Raw genomic sequence first — 5,802 nt, 5'->3', positions numbered from 1 at the left:
GTCAGTTTTCCTCCCAATCACAAAGAAAGGCAATGCCAGAGAATGCTGAAATTACCACACAATTGTACTCATCTCACACGCCAGTGAAGTAATGCTCAAAACTCTCCAAGGCAGGCTTCAACAGTATGTGAACTATGAACTTCCAGATGTTCAAGTTGGTTTTAGAAAAGGCAGAGGAACCAGAGATCAAATTGCCAACATCTGGTGGATCATCAAAAAAGCAAGAGAGTTCCAGAAAAAACATCAATTTTTGCTTTATTGACTATGCCAAAGCCTTTGTGTGGATCGCAATAAACTGTGGAAAATTCTGAAAGAGATAGGAATCAGACCACCTGACCTGCCTCCTGATAAATCTGTATGCAGGTCAGGAAGCAAAAGTTAGAACTGGACATGGGACAACAGACTGGTTCCAAATAGGAAAAGGAGTATGTCAAGGCTGTATATTGTCGCCCTGCTTATTGAACTTATATGCCAACTACATCATGAGAAACACTGTGCTGGATGAATCACAAGCTGGAATCAAGATTGTGGGGAGAAATATAAATAACCTCAGATATGCAGATGATACCACCCTTATGGTTGAAAGTGAAGAAGAACTAAAGAGCTTCTTGATGAAAGGGAAAGAGGAGAGTGAAAAGGTTGGCTTAAAGTTCTACATTCAGAAAACTAAGATCATGGCCTTGGGCCCCATCATTCATGGCAAATAGATGGGGAAACAGTGGAAACAGTGGCTGACTTTATTTTTTTGGGCTCTAAGATCACTGCATATAGTAACTTCAGCCATGAAATAAAAATACACTTACTCCTTGGAAGGAAAGTTATGGCGAACCTAGAGAGCATATTAAAAAGCGGAGACATTACTTTGCCAACAAAGGTCCGTCTAGTCAAGGCTATGGTTTTTCCAGTAGTCATGTATGGATGTGAGAGTGGGTCCATAAAGAAGGCTGAATTCCTAAGAATTGATGCTTTTGAATTGTGGTGTTGGAGAAGACTCTTGACAGTCCCTTGGACTGCAAGGAGATCCAACCAGTCCATCCTAGAGGAAATTAGTCCTGAATATTCATTGGAAGGACTGATGTTGAAGCTGAAACTCCAATACTTTGGCCACCTGATGTGAAGAGCTGACTCATTTAAAAATATCCTGATGCTGGGAAAGATTAAGGGCAGGAGCAAAAGGGGACAACAGAGGATTAGATGGTTGGATGGCATCACCGACTCAGTGGACATGAGTTTGAGTAAACTCTTGTAGTTAGTGATGGACAGGGAGCCTGGCATGCTGCAGTCCATGGGATCACAAAGTTCAGACACACTGAGCAACTGAAGTCAACTGATTATGTAGAATTACTTAATTGAATTATGTCTGTGTGTTGATCTCATATCCACAACTCTGATGAATTAAATAAATAAGTCTAATAAGTTCTTTATGTGGATTCTTTTGTTCAGTTCAGTTCAGTCGCACAGTGGTGTCCGATGCTTTGTGACCCCATGGACTGCAAATGCCAGTCTTCCCTGTTCTTCACCAACTCCCGTGGCTTGCTGAAACTCATGTCCATTGAGTTGGTTATGCTACCCAATCATCTCATCCTCTGTTGTCCCCTTCTCCTTCCGCCTTCAATCATTCCTAGTATCAGGGTCTTTTCAAATGAGTCAGTTCTTTCCATCAGGTGTCCAAAGTATTGAAATTTCAGCTTCAGCATCAATCCTTCCAATGAATATTCAGGGTTGATTTCCTTTAGGCTGGACTGGTTGGATATCTTTGCTATCCAAGGATTTTTTAGGATTTTATATATAAGATCAAATCATCTGTTAATAGTTACTCATGATTCTTACATTCCATTTTAGGTGCTGTTTCTTCTTATTTAATTGCAATGGCTAAAATTTCCAGTCCAATGCTGAGCAGAAATGATGAAAATCAGCATCCTTGCCTTATTCCTGATCTTTTTTAAGGCAGGTGTTTACAGTCATAAATTTCCCTATGAGCATTTCTTTCAAAGTATACCATAAGTTTTGGGGTGTTTTTTTTTCATTTTCATTCATCTCAATTTATTTTCTAATGTACCTGTAATTTCTTCTTGATTCACTGTTTCAAGACTACGTTATTTAATTTCCACATATTTGTGAATTTTCAATTTTTCTTCCTGTTACTTGACTTGTGGTTTCCTTTCACTGAGGGTACAGATCACACTATGGATTATTTCAATTTTTTAAGCTTTCTCAAGACATTTTTTGCCCAACACATGGTCTATTCTGGAGAATATTCCATGTATTCTGCTGTTGTTCGGTGGTGGATACTGTATACATATGTTAGGTCTAGTTGGTTTTTTATGTTGTTTAAGTCCTCTTTTTCTTTACTTATCTTCTGTTTGGCTGTTCTACCCATTATTAAAGGTAGAGTATTGAAGTCTCCAACTGCCATTGTAGAACGGTTGTCTCTCCCTACCATTCTGTCAATGTTTACTTCAAACAATTTGGGATTTTGTTGTTAGGTGTAAACTATGCTTACAATAGTTATATCTGTTTTATCAATTTATCATTTTCATCATTTGTATGATCTTTGTCTTTTTTGATAAAGTTTGACTTAAAGTCTATTTTTATCTGATATTACTACAGCCACCCTAGATCTCTTTTGAGTATTATTTGTACAGAAAGCCTTTTCATCTCTTAACATTAAACCTACTTGTGCTTTTGGTTCTAAACTGAGCTTCTTGCACACGGTATGTAGTTGGGTCATATTTTTTAGATCCATTTTTTGAGTCTCTAATTTTATTTCGAGCAGATAATCCACTTACATTTAAAGTAGTTATTGATAAGAGCTTCCTTTCACTGATTTTCTTTTTCCTTGCATATGTATTATATCTTTTATCTCTCAGTTCACCCATTATTGACAAACATGGATTGTATTGGTATTTTCTAGATAGTTACCATCTTGAGTCCCTTCTCATTTATTTCAGTGTATATGTTCTTAGTGGTTTCCCTGAAGAGTACAATGAATATCTTTTCTCAATATTTAGAAGAATCTAGTTTGAAGTAACTCAACTACTGAAGCAAAGCTGACATTAATTCAAACTAGGTTGTTTTAAACCCTTTTATAATGTTATTGCCACAGTTTATATCTTTCTACATTGTGTGCCCATTGGCATTGTTTTATAATCATTGTTTTATGTTTTTGTATATAATCATACATAAAAAGAGACATGCTATAAACTGAAAATACATTAGTATTAAATTTTATGTTTAATTATGTATTTACTTTTGCTGATATGCTTTATTTCTCAGCACAACTTCAAGTTATTGTCACTGTCCTTTCATCTCAGCCTAAAAAACTCCCTTCAGCACTGCTTGTAGAGCTCATCTACTAGAAATGAATTATCTCAGATTGAATGTATCAGGGAATGTCTTAATTTGTTGTTCTATTTTGGAGGAAAGTTTTGCCAGGTATGGAGTTTTCAGGTGACAGGTTTTTTTTTTTTTTTTTTTCATTCAGAACTTTCAATATGTAACCCGATTGCCTTCTAGACTTCATGGATTTTGATAAGAAACTGTCAGTCTTATGAGGATCAATTTGTACAAAAAAATTGCTCTTGCTTTGCTGTTTTCAAGATTCTCTCTTTGGCTTTTGATAGTGTGATCACAATCTGTCTTGGTGTGTATCTTTTGTTTTTATCCTTTTTGAGATTCATTGAATTTTTTCAATGGACAGCTTCATAATCTGCCTATTCTAGAGTCAGCATTCTAAAATCAGGTTTCAATCAGTTTTGGAGTTCCTCTGGATTTTAGATTTGTAAGTGTACATCAGTATGCCTAGTGGTATCACACCACATGAGCATTTAGCCTTTGTGGATTCTGTGACATGGACTTGAGAAGGAGTGACAAAGGGACATAACTTCTTAGATATGCCCTTAAGTATGACAAGGGCTCATGAGCCTTGAGCTCCTCACTGGGATTGTGCCTCCAACCTAGACCATCACAGACACCTCCTGAAAGACTTCTTAACATGCAAGCAGTATAGTGTGGGAGATTTATACTTGTTCAGCATTGAAAGAAAGACACAAGTAAAGCTCCCATACCCCAGAGATAACCACTGTCAGTTAGCATTTTGGAGAACATCATTTTGTGAACCTTTCTGTGAATATAAACACATAACATATATGTCTATGTACCCATCTATGAAGGAGCTATGTCTAAGGACACACACACACACACACATGCACAACACACACACAAAGAATTTGTCCTAGGGGTCCTCACCCAGACTCTTCCCTAAAACAAAAAGGCCCATAAGGATCCAACCAATGCACTCCCGGTGGCAACTCAACTGCCTTTGCTGTCTCCAGCCACTCTCCCCAAAGCAGGCCCTCCATTCATCTCTGTCTGGTTCTTCTTTCCTCCTGGGGAAGCAGGAGTGGCTGACTGAGAAGGTAAGTCACAAGGAGAGCCACAGCTCACCCCTTCTACATTCTGTGGTGACCAGACAGCCCTGCAAATAAGTCATGTCCTTACTACCCCAGGCTGGAGCTCCTTGTCAAAGGTAACCAGTATGGTTTTAACCTTGGTTTTAACCACCGAGGGAGGCTGCAGTGCGTGATTCCCCAGATTGCCTCTGGTCTTGTTGACAGATGTATTTCCAATGCTACCTACAGAAACCAGAAGCCATGGGGAGAGGCAACTGAACTGTCATCTCAGAATTCCTCCTCCTGGGACTGTCAGAGGTGCCCAGACATCAGCCCCTTCTCTTCTGTCTGTTCCTGTCCATGCTGTGGTGGGGAACGTACTCATCATGCTTGCCATTGGCTCGACCTCCAACCTCTACACCCCCATGTACTTCTTCATAGACACCCTGTACAGCGTGGACATATGCTTCACCTCTTTCACTGTACCAAAAATGCTGCTAAATATCAACCCAGAGCCAAGCCATCCCCTACGTGGCATGCCTCACTCAGATGTATTTCCTAATTTTGTTTTCAGAGCTGGACAATGTCCTCTTGGCAGTGATGGCCTATGACAGATTTATAGCCTTATTATGTCACCCTCTCCACTATGCCACAACCATGAGACCCCAATACTGTATCACATCGGTGCCTGTGGTTCTGATAGTCACAAACATCTATCCCTTGATCTACACTGTCCTCATGAGCACACAGTCATTCTGCGCAAGTTTCAGAATTCACATCTTCTGTGAACTCTATGCCAATTCACCACATCTTCTGTGAACTCTATGCATGGCTAAAACTCTCCTGCTCAGATATCCACTTCAGTGACTTGGTGGATTATACCGTGGGGAGCTTTCTTTTTGTCACTCCCTTTGTCTGTATCTGTGCCTCCTGCATGCAGAATTTCTCAGCCATCCTGAGACTTCGGTCTTCCCAGGACAAGCTGAAAGCCTTTTCCACTTACAGTCCCCACCTTGCTGTGGTGTCATTATTCTATGGGACCCTGTTCGGCATGTCCCTGCTCCTCTCTTCCTCCTACACAGCCAAGGACTCAGTGGCCATGGTATGCGGTGGTACCTCCCATGTTCAACCCCTTCATTTACAGTCTGAGGAACAAGGACATGAAAGGGGCCCTAAGGACCTCCTGAGCTGGTGAAGGCTCTTGTCTCAGTAATAGCAGTTTCTGCTCGGTCACAACAAGACAAAGGTGGCTTGTCTTCTCTGTGCCTTCAGGTGGGAAGGGACTGTCTACCAGACGGATGTGATCAGATGCCCAGCTTGGCCCCAAATTTCTGCTGTCCTCACACCCATCTGCTCATTCAGCCACTCGTCCCTGAGTGACTCTCGTGTGCCAGCCTGTCTTCAGTTCAGT

At 40.4% G+C, this 5,802-nt stretch overlaps 1 pseudogene; it reads left to right on the top strand.

Moving 5' to 3' along the window:
* The first annotated feature begins 4,671 nt into the window (after window positions 1-4,671).
* On the top strand, window positions 4,672-5,586 carry LOC123331713 (annotated as a pseudogene).
* The last annotated feature ends 216 nt before the right edge of the window (window positions 5,587-5,802 follow it).

This window comes from Bubalus bubalis, chromosome X (assembly GCF_019923935.1).
Source record: "Bubalus bubalis isolate 160015118507 breed Murrah chromosome X, NDDB_SH_1, whole genome shotgun sequence".
In the NCBI taxonomy this organism is placed as follows: Eukaryota; Metazoa; Chordata; class Mammalia; order Artiodactyla; family Bovidae; genus Bubalus; species Bubalus bubalis.
The sequence above is the reverse complement of the archived record's forward strand: the minus strand, read 5'-3'. Positions and strand labels throughout refer to the sequence as shown.